We start from the raw sequence: 17,575 nt of genomic DNA, 5'->3' as shown, positions 1-17,575 counted from the left end.
TCTCTCTCAGATTTTCTTCAATGTCTTTGATACGTTTTTCTTTTTTCTTGTCAGCTTGTGTTATTTCAAACAGCCCATCTTCAAGTACAGAGGTTCTCTCTTCAACTTCCGTTATCCTGCTGGTTAAACTCTCCATTGTGCTTTTTATTTCACTGAATAACTTCTTCAGTTCGGCAAGTTCTGCTACATTTTTTTTTAGGACAGTGATTTCCTTGTACATTTCCTCTTTCAGGTCCTGTATACTTTTCCTGGTTTCATCATGCTGTCTAGCTGAGTTTTCTTGTATCTCATTCAGTTTCTTTAGGATTATCACTCGAAATTCCTTGTCATTCATTTCAAGGGCTTCTTGTTCTATAGGATCTAGAATTTGAGATTTATTAACTTTTGGTGGTGTACTTTCTTGGTTTTTTGCATTTCTGGTATCTTTTCTTGGATGTTTATTCATTTTAGTAGGGAGTTTCACTTGGGTCTTGGGCCTGTCCGGGATGCCTCCTCTCTGGTTAGCTTGGACTCTACTAGGCTGCTGGATCCCACCCCTCCGGCCCCACAGAGTATGTGTGTTCTGCCGAGTTTCCACCTCGTTATCCAGGCATTTCCCCTCTCTGTGAGCACTAGGTGGGGCTGTTGAACCATTCAGGGCGGGCCCACAGGGTGTGTATTTTTTTTGCCGAGTCTCCGTCTCCTTTGCCAGACCCCTCCCCACTCTGTGTGCTCAGTACAGGGCTGGGGCATGTCTTCTGCAGTCCTCGTCTATCAGCCGGGACTTCAAGCCTGTGCTCTGCCCCGCCCTGCCCAGGAAGACTTTCAGGTTTCTGGTAGGGATGCTCTGAGTGCTTTTGTGGCCCTGGATAAGGCCTCCTCTGGGCCTCTCACTTTCCACCCAGTACTGCGGCTATCTTTGTAGTTGAGTTATCTCCGACACCAGGTTGTAAGCTCCTCAGGGGAGGATCCCACAGCACTCAGTTCCTCCTTGTATCCCCCCAGCAGGGGCCGACCCAGGCACCCACCAGCAGTCAGCTCTCTGACAGGTTCAAGCGAGCTTGAGAGTACTCCAGCCTCACCTCTCCCAACCAGAAATCAGTTTGGGGTTTTTCCGAACTGATGGCCACAGAGATGGTATCTGCCTCCTGGAAACAGGAGGTTTACCTGGGGCCAAAGCCCAGGGTGTGGTGGAGTGACAATCTGGGTGGGCTCCTCCTCTCTGCCCTCCTGACACTGGCCAGGGGCTCCCCCTGCCACCAGCCCCACCAGAGATCAGCGGGGGGAGTGGGATTGTAGGCCAGTCCGCAGGCCCCGGGGGGCCCCGCGCCAAGGCATGCAAGTAGCTCGGCTCAGTGAGGAGCAGTGCCAAGCAAAGAGGGCAGGCATGGCCGATCCGAGCCAGCCAGCTCTGCCCCCACCCAAGAAAATGGAGGCAGCGCTAGTGCCGGTGCCTAGCCTGGTGTGGTAGGCAGGAGCTGGGCGGGCGTCTGCCCTGCAAGCGGGGCTGGGCTGGGGGTCACTCACTGAGCTCACAGAGCTGGGCCGGTCCAGCGCCTTACCCTCTGTTTCTGCATCTTTCTTGGCCTTTGTTGCCTTGGGCTGCTCACTCGGTCCCACAGCGCGGCTTGGGCGCTCTCAGGAGCTCGGTCCCGCGGCACGGCTCGGGCGCTCTCAGGAATCTTCTTTTGTGTTGGCCCTAAAACCTCGAATCTGTAGTTGCTTTTTTGTCATTGTAGATTAGTTGATCAATGATTTATTCATTTTTTGTTGCTCTTGGAAATGCAAATAGTACTCTGGCAGCACAGCACACACTTCTCAGGCTTGCGCTGTCTTCTGGCATGCCCGCTTCAGACCCGTCGCCATCTTAAACTCTCTCCCTCATTTCTGAAGGATAGACTTGCTGAGTATAGTATTCTTGGCTGACAGGTTTTTTCTTTTAGTATTTTGAATATATCATTCCATTCTCTTCCAATATGTAGAATTTCTATTGAGAAGTCTGCTGTTAGTCTGATGGGGTCATCCTTGTAGGTGACTTGATGCTATTCTCTTGCTGTTTTTGGATTCTCTCTTTGTCTTTTTGTTTTGGATAGTTTTTCTAATTTCATGGTGTTATATAACTGAGTCTTCTTGTGTCTCATTGAGTTTCCTTAAAAGATTGTTCCTAAGAATTCCTTTTCAGTCATTTCAAGGGTTTCCTGTTCTGTGGGTTCTGGTACTTGGAAATTACTTTATTCCTTTTGTTATGTCACTTTTTGTGGGTGGTTTTTTTTTTTTTTTTGTATTTTGAGTATCTCTACATTGATGTCTGGTCATCTGGTAGAGCAGTGGCTTCTTCTATTACTCTGGAGTGGGATTTGAGGAGAAACTTACCCCTGTAGGTATGTTTTATATTGTGCCTTGAGTAGGGTGTTGTTCAGCCTCATAATTTCCCAATTCTTCACACTCCTTATTTGTCTCTATACACTAGCATCCTTTCAGCTCTTTCATCTTCTGTTGCCTGAAACACTCCTGTAGATCAGGATGGTTTCACTATCCAGACTAGGTTAGGTTCCTTTATTCATCTGCAGTGTACTTTCTTCTAAATCTCTGAACTCATTGCTATTTTAACTATGTTATCATTTGCTTTTTCTGCTAGACTGAAAGCTTCATGAGGGCCAGTCACATGTCAGTATCAGTCTCCACTGTCAGCAGTGCTTAGTATAGCACATAGCACTGAGTATAAAATCAAAGGTTAATTGCTTAACTGTTAAACAAACAAAGACCTAAAATGGTAAGAATTTAAATTTAATCATCAAGTAGCTATTTCAAACTGTGACACATTTAACTTCTGCCTGAACAGCAGAATGTGTCCATTCAAATGAAAATTCCATTTATCTCCTTAATTGACATAGTAAATTCTACTTGTGAAAGTATTACAAGAGTTTGAAAACACCATCTTTGGTGAACAAAACACACACCAGAGTCAACAACTTCTTCTTGTGGTGCTAGAATAAGGCTTTGCTACAAAGTACAAGCTCTTTGTCTCAGAAAGTAATTTTGTTAAGCTTCATCAGCATAATTTGTCACTGTGTGGCTAATAAGTTAATAAAATAAAGATACAGAAACATTTACGAGGGGGGGGGGTAGGAAGGAAGAACTCTTTCTTTATCATTTCAAAAGCATTCCCCATACCCTTCTCTGCCTTCTTCCTATCATCATGAATTAGCATCTGGATTCAGTCCCATTGCAGCCATAGGTTCAGAGTTTGGTGGGGTTGACACATTTTCTCTTATGTCTAATATCCAGAAGGAGGAACAGGGGAATTAATATTTATTGATTTTTATGTGCCAGGCATATGCTGGTTGTTTTTCATACATAATCTCATTTTAATCTTCACAAAAAACTCTTGAAATGAGAATTATTATGCCTAAATTTTTGGAAATTGCCAAAACTTTCCTCTGTGTCAGAAGGGGAAAGCAAATTTCAGTTTCTCATTGGGTTGGGGATGGTCACGGGTGTAATGAGTGAAGAGCAGAACTGGCTCGTGGTTACATGGTTTGGGTTAAAGAAGAAATAAGAAAGTGTCCTGGGGATAAGGCTGGGCCAGATACCAGAAGACAATCCAGGGAGAGGGGAAGAAAAACTTAAATATCAAGAGACTATAACTTGTATTAACACTACAATATCAGATTTGGCAAATAGAAAGCAGACTCCTGAGCATTTCTGTTAAGCATTAAGAAATAGATAAAACCTCTTACTTTTTGCCCAAGGTTTTCAGAGAACTCTTAAGAGCACCAGACCTGTTCCAGCAGAATTTAAATTACTTGCTCAAGGCCATGCCACGAGCAAGGAATGAATCTAGAATTTGAACTTGTGTCTGCTGCTGGGCTGGGGCATCTACCATTTTACATTGCAGGTTTGAGTTTCAATTTGTGTTGTGGGACTGTATGAAGGACATTCATCTTCTTGGTGCTCAATTGAAAACAGTGGACTATTAAGCCCTAAATGATTTCCTTATTGTTTCTAGATAACTAACTTATGTTTTACAAATGTCTTTTTTTGCGTGGCTATATTGAGAAAATGTAAAGAGAACAAAAGGTTACAATAAGCTGACCAGTTTGGAGACTACTGAGATATTACAAGTAAAGGATGGCAATTGGTTAGGGTTAGTGGTAGTAGACCTGGTGAGAAGGGGTCTCAGTCTGAATGGATTTTGAGGGTAGAGCCAACAGCTTTGAGGTTGTCTGTGAGAGAAAGAAAAGGGTCAAATACAAATCCAAGGATTTTGGCTTAGGCAACTAGAAGGATGAAATTTCCATTTATCACAATATCTTCCTCTGGAAAGGCTTCCCTGAGATTAGATGCCTCCAACATCACAGCGTTTCTCACTCTGAATTGTAATTTTTTATTTCTTTTCTATTATACCACTAGTTTTTATGTATGTGAGGGTGGACTTTGGTCTTGTTTACATTGTACTTCCAGGACTTAACATATCATCCTACAAAAAGTATATGCTCAATTAGACAAAAGAAATTGTAGCATTGGATTAAAATCTGTAGAATAAAATAAATATCTGAGTCCATACTTATATAAACAATTGAACAAATAAATGATTGAGTGATAAGAAACAGCTTTTCCTTAGAGTATCATACCAATTAATAAATGTAGAAGGAATAAGGGAAATAGAAAAATTATCATTAGGCAAAAATCATATTGTAGGCAAAGACCAGTGACAACAATAAAATTAGTTGTCAATGGGAAAAATACATGAAGAAAAAGATGGGAACTTGTTCTACTATTTTTGCAACTATCCTGTCCATCAAAAATTATTTAATGGGCTGGGGCCTCTGCCTGGGGCTTTGCAGAGAGCTGCTTATGGGAATGGTCCCTCCAAACCCCTTGTTTCAAAGGGAGTAGGAGCAGGCTAGCAAGCGAAGCATCCTCACAGCTGGTCAAAAACTTTTTCTTGATTTTAAACCATCATATCTTCATTTCACATTGTAATAGAGTGAGTTGTTGAAACCTAAAAAAAAAAAAATTCAAAATAAAAAGTTAAAAAATGTAAGTGCTTAATAAATATTTTTTAAATGGACTGACGAATAAGATCCTTTTGCCTGACATTGTCAAACACCTACAGTGCCTTTCAGACTGTCTACATCCATGTAGATTTTCCACTTAACTACACTCATCTTTTTCTAATTTTCAGCCACGCTGTTTCCAACGTTGATGCACAGCTACTCATTTTCAATTGCCCTGTAAATTTTACTCTACAGATTGGCTCTCCTGATTCATTTACAATGAATTCATTTACAATTCCTACTACATGGAGACACAAAGCCTGACATTATTCTCATTCATGATACACCCAAATGCCTACGGGCTAAATCACCAAAGCCTTGGATGTTTATCTATCTTCAGTTTTGTATGAGTAGTTTTTAAACTGATAAAGTCAAAATTTTAATCTCTACAATAAAGTTCCCAAGAACAAAACAAACCTAGGCTGGTATCCTGACCTTTTATATGGCAGCTTTCACCAAGGAATGCAAAGCATTTTATGGTGATAAATTGTGGTAATTAGACTTGGCACTTTGGGAAAGTACTTAAGGCTTATTTTTATGAAGGGATAAAATACTGAGCTCAGAGCTTGGGCATTTCATCCAACACTTACAATAAACTGGCAGCAGAAGAGGTGGTAAAGCCTGTCTTCTGACCTCCATTTTCCTGCCTTCAGTGAGAGCTCAAACCACTCTCACTTTTTTGAGACTTTTTACCTGCAGTTGATAGTCTAAAGGTGAATGATCCTGAGAAGTGAGAAGAGAGAAGGCCTTGTTCCATCTTGCCTCTCAGATACAGATATAGTGACCACATGTCCTGGTCACTCACTCTGAGCAGCTCAGTTCCACTACTGACAAAGTGGCTTTTGCAATTCGTGTTTGCAGTCCGTTTGTTCTTGTTCTCAAGGAGACAGGCTATTTTTCTTTTCTCTTCTTTGGTGAAGTGTATTATATTATAGGCATGACTTCAAAGGGAATAGTTGGATCATGCTACCCTGAGAAATCCTTAGTAAACTGCCATAAATTTAAAACTTTTCAGTACAGTCAATATTTTTCAAATACTAAAGATAGGAAATGTGGCAATTCTGAAAAATTCAAATGTATTCCCTAAGGAGGACTCTTGCCTTCTCCCCACTTCCAGCTCTGGCTTATTCTAAGGAGTCTTTCTTAAAAATGTTGACCATAGGAATGAGCCAATAGGAGCTAGCTCCAGATTGGAGAGATGGATATCCAGTGTGGAGACCCTAGGATACACACCTGAATAGACCTATCTTTGTTCATTTCACATCAGTTGGGTATCCTGAACTCTTCTAAGAGAATTAGTGCACTAAGGATTTTGTCCCTGTTTTTCACCAGACTGCAGATATTGCAACCTAATAATTCCAAAGAAAATCTCTTATTTTCAGATAGAAAATGAACATTTCTCTCCACCAGAGCAAAGTGTATAAGAATAAAGAAAGCTGTAAGACGGTCACTACAGAGTTGTAGTTTCTTCAATTCAGGCCAACCAGAATGGGGTTGCATACGAATCACCCAACAATCTTGCTAAAAATACAGATTCCTTGGCTTTGATATCTAATATTGCAAGTCAGTGACTCAAATGTATAGCCAGGCTAAAAAATTGTTTCCTTGAATGATATGAAGACTGAATCATATTAGTAGTTTATGAGCTTGGAAAAATATCTTTTCTTTATTAATCCTTTTATTTATCTCCATATGTTCATTCAATACATATTTATTGAATCTCTCTTTATAAACTTCTGCTGTATGTTAGGAATGGAACTATGTGCTAGGTCTTACATGATTATATATTACTATGTGTTAACTGTTACTGTGTGCTAAGTGTTACATGATTATATATTATAGTAATTTATAATTGTGGCCTAAGGGGACATCCAATCAGAGGGGAAGATGTACAAGAAAATAGGCAATGATGGTATGGTTTATTAAGAGTAATGCTGGGTGTATGCAGCTGGTGAAATGGAACTCATAACAATAGCACTGAGTCAGCCTTGAGAAGTTGGAGATCTCTCAGAGAAAGTAAATTCTGATCTGGATTCTAAAGTCTCGGGGCCGGCCCGGTGGCGCACTGGATAGTGCGCGGCTTGGGAAGCGCGGCGGCGCTCCCGTCTGAGGGTTTGGATCCCACATACAGACCGGTTCCCGCTCACTGGCTAAGCGAGGCGCGGGAGCAACACCGAGGCTTGCGATCCCGTCGCCGGTCCCCGGTCCGGTACGGGGGCAACACTGAGGGTTGCGATCCGTTGCCGGACACGGAAAAAAGACAAAAGACAAAAAAAATAAAAAATAAAAAAAATAAAGTCTCAGCTGGAATTAGCCAGGTGAAAAAAAAAATTGGTAAAGAGGGATGAGATGATGACAAGGTATGTGCCAAAGCCCCAGAAGTGAAAAGAACGTGATGCAGAGGAGATTTCCAGTAGCTCAATACTACAGCAAGAGTACAAGAGGGAATGGGGGAAGGGGTGAAGGGTGAGGTTGGAGAGTTAAGAGCAGGTCATGAAAGGTTCTGTAATAGAGTGATCACATGTCCCTATTTGTCTGTGACAGTCCTAGTTCATACCTGTTGTCCAGATTAATTTTTCTTCTTTTACTCTCAAAATATGGTATTTTGACTGAATGATGCATTGTATGGTTGGCCATGTATAGCCAATGCTAAAAGAGTCTGCCTTCTTGGCCACAGGAAGATGCATTGTCTTTGAAGAGTTTCAGCAGGAGAGTGAATTGATCCAGTTTATGGTTTGACAATCTCACTCTGGCTGCAGTATAGAGAATAGATTGTAGAGGGACAGGATTGGAGTCACGGATATTGTTTGGTGGGCAGGTGCAGAAATCCTGGTGAGAGCTGATATTGGGTTGAATGAGATGATGGCAGTGGGGTGGGCAGAAAGAAATGGATTCTGAAAATAGAATCAGAACCAGACTAGATTTGTTACTTAATGTGTGATCTTGGACAAATTTTAATATTTCTTTCTTTGCTTATAAAACAGGAGTTATAAAAATTCCTCATCGAGTTCTTCTGAGAACTAAAAGAACAAATTGGTTAGGGCACTTAGCACTCATCCTAGGAAGCCCTCAATGACTGTCGTTTGCTTCCCTGCCAATCCATATCCCTCCAGACCCTCACGGTCATCTCCACAATGCACTTCCCAGCTCCCCCTCCCATTTCACCAAATTCTCCATTTCACCAAATTATGTGGCCCTAATTATATTCCCGGCTTCCTAGTCTTGCTATGCCACTTAATACCCAGATCCCAGCTGTATATCATCAAAGATAGCTTAATTTCCTAGAAAATGTGCTTGAGATTTATAGTTGCTTGAAGGATGCATTTATAGATTAAAACAAGGAGAGTAACAAAAACCCCACCAGGCTTTAACCTCAAATCAAGTACCTTGAAAGCTACACACGTAAGTAGTGTGGCTTATGGAAATAGCAGCCATGCACACAGGATTTTCTACAACAGTTTGGTTATATTGTCTTAGTTTGGCTGGTTCAGGAAATACGGTGTCTTTGAAGAAAGATGACTGCATACTTGAATAAGCTTCATATTCCACCATAAACACGTCTTTCTTTTCTCAGTATCACTTTATCAACCCCTTGTTTTTCTTTTTCCTAATGCCTTTCAATGTTTTTCCTTTTTCTTACTTTGCCCTTCTTCTGCTGCATATACGATTGCCTGTAATGACTCCACCAAGGACCTTGATTGACCTCCTCAGTTTAGTTTCAAGGTCCTTTGAAACCCCCCTCCTTTCCACCAAGGTAGACCATTTGCATAAATCAATTCCCTTCCTGAAGCAAGCATCCTTTCCCCCTTCTCTCTGTGTTCATTTATGCTGAGACTCCTCATCAAACCTTTGTGTTTACATTGATTCTGCTGAGCTGAATTTCCATCTTTTTCAAGGAATGCTTTCATTTTTACTTTAACCTGGAGTTGACACTCTCCTTCCCCACATCCCCCAATACTTTTAGTACCAATGATGTGAGCCTCTTTCTACAGTATGCAGTTATGCTCTGTACTGCTGTAAACTTTTTATGTGTACACACCTGATCTTAACAACTAGATCGATAGCTCCTGATCAGGAGATTTTTGTCTTACATACTTATATCACCTGCCAAACCCTACATAACCTTTAGATGCCATGTTATTGATTTATACACTGTACTTTTAATTACATAAGAAATATAAAGAAAAGCTTTTTATTACCCATTTCTCCTAGGCTTTTCTTTTCTGTTGGTTTCCAGATACCATTATTGTTTTGGTCTGAGTGGCTTCCCTGTGGTTTTGTCATCAGAATTCCTGGGTTGAGATCTTGGGAGAGGTTAGTTTCTTACGTAGAAAATGGGGATATGAGATACCTATTATGCCTGCCCTCTGAGTTGTCATAAAGTCAGATGGAAGAATGTATTATGGTTTATGTTGAACTAATTGTGAGTATACATAGATGTAAGATGTAAAATTGACCTTACCATGAACAATATTCAGCCTGATATCTTTCCCATTTTTCATTGCTACTGAATCACTTTTCCTCTGGCCAATTGGTGTTTGTCCCAAAATATAGGGGTAACCTGTATTCATGGTTTATCTCTAAGAGAAAATCCAAGAAGAAAAATCATGGAATCCATTCTAGTAACTTTTAGAGTTCTGGATATTTGATTTTTTTCCTAATTTGTAGTGATAATTAAACAATGTAGTTATTGGTAGAACAATCAGTATGATGTATTTGCTGTGGTTTGAATGTGTCCCCTTCAAAATTCAGGTGTTGCCAGTGTGAGAGTATTAAGAGGTGTGGCTTTAAGAGGCTGTGAAGGCTCCTCCCCCATTAATGGGATCAAGGCCCTTTATAACAGAGGCTTCACACAACTTCAGGCTAGCTTTCTTCTGTTCTTCTCCATGTGAGGACATGGTATTCTCCCCCTGCGGAGGATGCAACCCTCACCAGACAACTGAACTGCTAACACCTTGAATCTTGGACACATGCTTTTCTTTTCTTTTTAAAATACTTTATATTTTTAGAGCAGTTTTACCTTCACAGCAAAATTGAACAGAAGATACAGGTTTCCCCCATACCTCCTGTTCCCACACAGGCATAGCCCCATTGTCAACATCCCCCACTAGAACACCACATTTGTTACAATTGAGAAAACTACATTGGCATGTCATAATCACCTAAAGTTCTTTGTTTATATTAGGGTCTACTCTTAGTGTTCTATATTCTGTGGGTTTTGGCAAATATTTAATAAAATGTATGCATCATTATCCATGAGTATAGTATCAAACAGAATATATTCACTGCTCTAAAAAATCCTCTGTGCTCTGTCAATTTATCTCTTACCCCCACAACCTCTGACAACCACTGGTCTTTTTACTTTTTCCATAGTTTTGCCTTTGACAGAATGTCATATGCTAGGAATTCTACAGTATGTAGCTTTTCCAGATTGACTTTTTTCACTTAATAATGTGAATTTGAGATTACTTGCCATATTTTCATGGTTTGATAGGTTATCATTCCTGATAATATTATTTTTAAAATGATATAGTATTTTATTATTAGGATGTACCGCAGTTTGTTTATTCATTCACCTATTGGAGAATGTTGTATTAGTTGCTTATAACAGAATACCTGAAATTGGGTAATTTATAATGAAATGAAATTTATTTCTTACAGTTTTGGAGGCTGGAAAGTCTATGGTTGAGAGGTGCATCTGGTGAGGGCCTTCTGGGCGGGAACTCTCTACAGGGTCCTGCAGTGATACACGGCACCACATGGCGAGAATGGCAAGAGCTCCTTAATGTGCTCACTTGCTTTCCTTATAAAGCCATAATTGCCACTCCCGTGACAACCTACTATATCTTTAGTTCTTTACTCCATGAATGGTTTAATTCATCACAGTCCAATAACCTTTTAAAAGCCTCATCTTTCAACACTGCCATAGTCTGATTTCCTACCCTGTTAACACTGTAACAATGAGAATCAAGCTTCAATGAGTTTTGGGGGGACATTCATCCACAGCAGACATCTTGTTTGTTTCTACATTTTGGCAATCATGAATAAAGCTGCTAAAAACATCCACGTGCAGGTATGTGTGTAGACATAAGTTTTCACCTCCTTTGGGTAAATGCTAAAGAGCACAATTGCTAGATCATATGGTAAGAGTGTGTTTAGTTTTATAAGAAATTTCCAAACTGCCTTCCAAATGGAAGTGCAAGGTACCATTTTGCATTCCCACCAGCAATGAATGAAAACTCCTGTGGTGTTGTCAGTGTTTTAGATTTTCACCATTCTAATAGGTGTGTAGTGATATCTCATTGCTGCTTTAATTTGTATTTCCCTGATGACATGTGATGTGGAGCATCCTTTTATATGCTTATTTTCAATCTGTATATCTTTTTTGGTGAGGTGTCTGTTAAGGTCATGGGGCCATTTTTTCATTTTTTAGTCAAATTATTTGTTTTCTTATTGTTCAGTTTTAAGAGGTTTTTTTGTATATTTGGATAGCCCTTTATCAGAAGCCTCTTTTACAAATATTTTCTCCCAGCCTGTGGTTTGTCTTCTCATTCTCTTGACATTATCTTTTACAGAGCAGAAGTTTTTAATTTTAATGATGCCCAGCTTATCAATTATTTCTTTCATGGAGCATGCCTCTGACATTGTATCTAAAATGTCATCACCAGGGCCGGCCCGGTGGCGCACTGCTACAGTGCGCCGCTTGGGAGCATGGCGGCGCTCCCGCCGAGGGTTCGGATCCCACATACAGACCGGTTCCTGCTCACTGGCTGAGCGAGGTGCGGGCGCAGCACCGAGGTTTGCGATCCCGTTGCCGGTCCCGGTCCGGTACGGGCGCGACACTGAGGGTTGCGATCCGTTGCCGGACACGAAAAAAGATAAAAAGGAAAAAAATAAAATAAAATAAAATAAAATAAAATAAAATGTCATCACCAAACGCAAGGTCATCTAGATTTTCTTCTGTGTTATCATTTAGGAGTTTTATAGTCTTGCATTTTACATTTAGGTCTGTCATCCATTCTGAGTTTTTGGAGGGTGTAAGGTCTCTGTCTAGATACATTTTTTTGCATGTGGTTGTCCAGCTATTCCAGCACCACTGGTTGAAAAAACTATCTTTTTCTCCATTGTATTACCTTAGCTCCTTTGTCAAAGATCAGCTGACCATATTTATGCAAGTCTATTTCGGGACGCTCTATTCTGTCCCATTGATTTACTTATCTACTTTTTTGCCAATACCACACTATCTTGATTACTATAGCTTTAGGAAGTCTTGAGATCATGTAATATTAGACCTTAACTTTGTTCTTCTCCTTCAATATTATGTTGGCTATTCTGAGTCTTTTGCCTCTCCATATAAACTTTAAATTTATAAATGTCCACAAAATAACTTTTTGGGATTTTTGCTGGAATTGCATTGAATCCATATATGAAGTTGGGAAGAATTGACATTTGAACAATATTGATTCTTGCTGTCCATGAACATGGAATACTCTCCATTTATTTAGTTCTTTCATTTCTTTCATCTTAGTTTTATAGTTTTCCTCATACAGACCTTGTACATATATTCTTAGATTTATATCTAAGTATTTCATTTTTTGGAATGCTAATTCAAATGGTATTGTGTTTTAAATTTCCAAATCCAGTTGTTCATTGCAGGTATACTGAAAAGCATATGACTTTTATATATGTGTCCTTGTATCCTGCAACCTTTCTATAATCACTTAGTAGTATCAGGAATTTTTTATTGATTCTTTCAGATATTCTACATAGACAATTATGTCATCTGAAAAAACAAAATTTTTTTTCTTTCTTTCTAATCTGTATACCTCTTATTTCCTTTCCTTTTTTAAAAAAAAATTATTATCTGGGACTTCCAGTATGATGTTGAAAAGGAGTGGTGAGAGGGGACATCCTGCCCTGTTCCTTATCTTAGTGGGAAGCTTCTATTTTCACTATAACATGCTGCTTTTCTTACTAAAAGTTAATGGAAGCTGAACAAATGAAGTAAATTCTTCTGTTCCCAACCCTAGCTTGGATAGCTACTATTTAAACACACTAACCTTCCCTCTGCATAAGTAATCCTTCAGGTGAAGAGAAATCGTGGTTAAAAAAAAAAAAAAGGGGGACAGGAAACATTTGTGCAACTGCATTCTTCATTTTGTCATCTTCTTATTCATTCCACAAATACTTATTGTTTGTGCACTGTGTAGTAGGCACTGTTCAAGGCTCTGTAGATATATCAGTGGACAAAAAATATTATCTCTGCACTTTAGGTCTTTATACTCTAATTAAAAGAGAGTAATGGGCAAAAAAAGAAGTAGATACGTATGACCACTATAACAGCTGTAAAGAAAGTTAACAGCGTGATATGAGAGAAAATAATGGAGATTATCACATGAGATCAGATGAGCAGAGAAGGTTCCTCTGAGAATATCACATGGACCACTTTGCAAAGAGCCATGGAAAAAGTTTTTAGACAGAGGGAATGACTCCTGCAAAGCCCTGAGGTATGAAAGAGCTTAACAAGTTCAAGATACAAAAAAGGGTGTGATATAGCTAAATGTAAGAAAAGGGAGAGTAGCATGAAGTAAATTTGAAGGAGCAAGCTGAAAACAGAAATCAGAATAGAAATAAATGAGCGGGTGATTAGGAAACAATAAAAAAAGAAGATGGGCATAATCAATCATTGCTGATGTCTTTAACCACCTGTCCTCTTCTCCTAAACCTGAAACTGGCTTGTAACCTTTGGTTCGCCTCATCTGAGCAGTGGTACATGAGCTGTCTTTGCTAACTCAGGTCTTCCTCGATTGATTTTACTCAGGCAAACTCCCTATTTAGGAGGCCATGGAAAGACACTTCCCATATGCAAGTAAAGTAATTATTCAACTAAAGTGGCCTAATTTAGTGTAGACAAACATGTAACATATTATTTATTCTCCCATGGGGTTTTTTACATATCAAAGCCTTTCCCTTTGGTTTATAAACTTGTGTGAATTTAAAGACAGACAATCTGGATGGTTCTGATTCATTTACATTTAACTCATTACCATGTCATTCTTTTACAGTGGTTTGAAGTTTAAGAAACCTCTTGAGACTTATCTACTTAATAAAAAATCTATTTAATCTTAAAAGGCCCTTTTAACTCTTTTTCTTCTTGAGAACAGGAAACAATGATTAAAAAGCACAAATAAACAGAAAAGCCCAGTTCTAGAGTTCAGTTTGCAACATAAATGTTATGATGCTAGCATAAGTTTCAAGTTAGCCAAATAGATTCACACATCCATGATATGAAGAGAAAATCAGCCTCTGGTACCACATGCAATGGTGTCTGTTATGTAGAGTAGAAAACTATAGCTAATATTACTGAACAGCAAGAGTTTCACTCTGCTTATTTCCTCACTTCAACTCAATTCAGCAAGTTACTGAATTTCAGAGATTCCAAGAACACCAGACCTTTAGAAAACAGTCAGCAAATCATAAACTGACAGTGTTTGAAGAAACTTTATAAAAGGTCATTTTATGAGTTAAGGCACTTTTGGTTGCAAGTGACAGGTAATCCACCCAGATAGGATTTAAACAAAACAAGAAATTAATTTGGTTTATGTGACTGAAAAACTCAGAAGTAGAGGGGGTTCCAGGCGTGGGAGAATTTAGAGACTCAAACAATGTTATAAAAACTCGGTGTCTTTTCACCTCTAAGCTTTGGTTTCTTCTTGCTGTCATGTGATGGCAAAGTGGTTTTAAGTAACTTGAGGCTGTGTGCTCCCAGGTTCTGTTGAAGTCCTACGGGGGATTAAAAAACATGCACATGCTCCTCTCTCAGTAATTATATCAAAACTCCCCAGATTTCTCATTAGGTTGAGAGTTCATTTCTGAACCAATCACTGTGCTCAGAAGGATGTGGTTTTCTGACTGGCCAGGCCCCAGTTATGTGCTACCCGTGCAACTAGGGGTTTAAGTGAATTTTGTTTGAACCTTTGGGGAACTGATATTTGAGAGGAAACCTGAGGCATTGCCTTTAGATAAAATCACAATAAATATTAGATGGTAAACCAACCAACCAACCAACCAACAAAGCCAAATGAAAATGTCCATTGCATAACCTTCTGCATCCATTCCTCTGATGTTTGAATCTCTTGGATTGGGAAAATGAAATAGCCTGGATTGAAGTCCTAGTTTTGTCATAAATTACTTAGGTGGTGTGGCCAAGTCTCTTCATTTCTCTGCACCTCAGTATCCTTCTTTTTAAAAAGATGGGATTGAACTCAATGCTTTCTCCAAGTTTTCTTTCAGCTCTGAAACAGTAATGATCTCAAGCTTGCCAAATGAGAACAGGAAGGTTCCCCTGGCCTAAAATTTCGTGGAAAAGAAAACGGAAGCAGGCCCAGGTGCAGGGCAGAAAAGAGAGCCAGCAGACCCTGGGCCATAGAGTGTAGGAAGCAAAGAGAATGCTCAGGGGAGCAAGGTCAACTCTGGGACAAGACATCTCTGCAGGCTGAGGAATACCCTCCAGTCTCCACTGATTGCTCTGTGAGCCAGTGCACTGGAGCAGCGGTGATGGTTGCTATAGAGAGGGATAAATAGACTGTTGTTTGGTGCAATAACTTGGTTTCTGCCAGCAAGTCTCACACTCAAAATAAATATTATATATGGCTCCCATCAGCAGTGCCTGATCCGGAAAGAAAAACATAAACTGTATATTTTGTGAGGTGTTATAAGTGTTACAATTCTACATGACCATAATCTCTCATCTAGAGTACTTGAAGTCATATGCTTTTTGGAAGTCAATTTTTTAAAATTCTATAAAGCAAATACAAAACCTGTACCATATATTATATTACCAAGAGTAGGGCACAGTGTAGCATCCTGTAATCATATATATATATGATTAATATATATATATTAATAAAATATATATTAATATATATTAAATATATAATAAAATATATATTAATATTTACATTGAGAGATAAAGATTGCAAATAGTGTCCTTTTAGTTCAGATTAGCTTGGATTTTTGAAAAAACTCAGTTTCCAGAGCTTTTTGGATTTTGGAATGTTGGATAAAGAACCATGGACTTAAAAAAAAAAAGAACTATGGACTTATAGACACTAAAGTTAATTGAGATCATTTTAAATAAGGTAAAGAAAAGAGATGGAATCTGAATGTCAATGAATAAATCGAATTGTTTTTCTTTAGTAATGTCAAGGCACATAGAATTTACCTCCTTATCTTTTTCCTCTATGCAAGTCTATAGTAGGTATTTAATAACTTTTTGTTCAATGAATACTTTCTGTCCATTTTTGGCTTATTGGCTGTGTTTTTAACTCATCATTCCAAGCTCTCTAATTAATGGCTCTTGTTAAGTGTCTAAGTGGCCTCTACAGCATTTGATTGGTTGAGTGCCCTCCCTGGGTCTCTTTTACTGATTTTCATTAATCCACATTGTATCTAAATATTTGGATGATCCCTTTTGATTTATTTTTTGGGCTACTCTTCCTTCATCTACTCCTTGTGTTTTGATTTCCTCTTCTCTTGTTCCTCTGAACATTTTTCATTGGTGAGCTAATAGATCGCCTACTTAGGTATCACCTACCACTTGTATGCTCACATCACCAAAGCTGTATCTCTAGCTCTTATGAATCTTCTGAGATCAGGGCCTGTAGTTGACATGTCCTAGGTCAAATGTGCTAGTAAGTTGCAAATCAAATTTATTAAGTCCTCCTCCCCGCCTCCCCTCTTCAAAGCTTACCTTAGCAAAAGGTACCTATTCAGACAGACTCCTGTGTTTTTAAGTTCTATCAGTTGTACCCAGTTTATGTTTTTCTTACATATTAATTTTTCTCCATCGTTTACTCTGCTACTATCTCAATCATGAGAACACTGTCATCCTTTGCCTGGATTACTCAGTGGCCTCCTGACTCACTTGCCTCTTTTTCAGTATCACTCTCTGTAAACCATTCTTTCCATTGCTTAGAGAAATCTTTATCAAAAAAAAAATCTGAGGAAGTCATGACTCTGCTTCAAGTCTGTGGCTTTCCTTGCCATTAAGACCAAGTCCAAACTCCTTTATAGAGATACTCTACTCCAGGTGAACTGGCCTCTAATTTCTAGACTCACTTTTGGTTTCCCCTTCTGTGCCCCAATCATAGCAAACTATAGTTCTTCCAACACGCCCAAGCCATTTTGCCTTGCTTCTTGATACAACGAGGACATGGTATCCTCATTTTCTAAAACTCCTCTTCAAATATCTATTTAATTTATGGTTATACTTCAGACTCATCTTAGACACCTCCAGGAAGTTTTTCTGATCATGTCCAGTTGGGAACCATATTCTCCTCTGCACACCTATAGCACTCTGTTTATAACCCTATTATGACATAGTTTATGATGTCTATTTTCTTTCATAGGATTACTAGGTTTTTGTGAGCAGAGGCCAAGAAGTTTATTTCCTTGTTGCCTAGAACAATATGTGACCCATAATATCCCTTAATAAACTGTTGTTGAATGAAGGAATGAATGAGCGTGCACACACA

Source organism: Galeopterus variegatus, unplaced genomic scaffold, assembly GCF_000696425.1.
Source record: "Galeopterus variegatus unplaced genomic scaffold, G_variegatus-3.0.2 Scaffold1905, whole genome shotgun sequence".
NCBI lineage: Eukaryota > Metazoa > Chordata > Mammalia > Dermoptera > Cynocephalidae > Galeopterus > Galeopterus variegatus.
Note: the sequence above shows the minus strand (reverse complement) of the source record.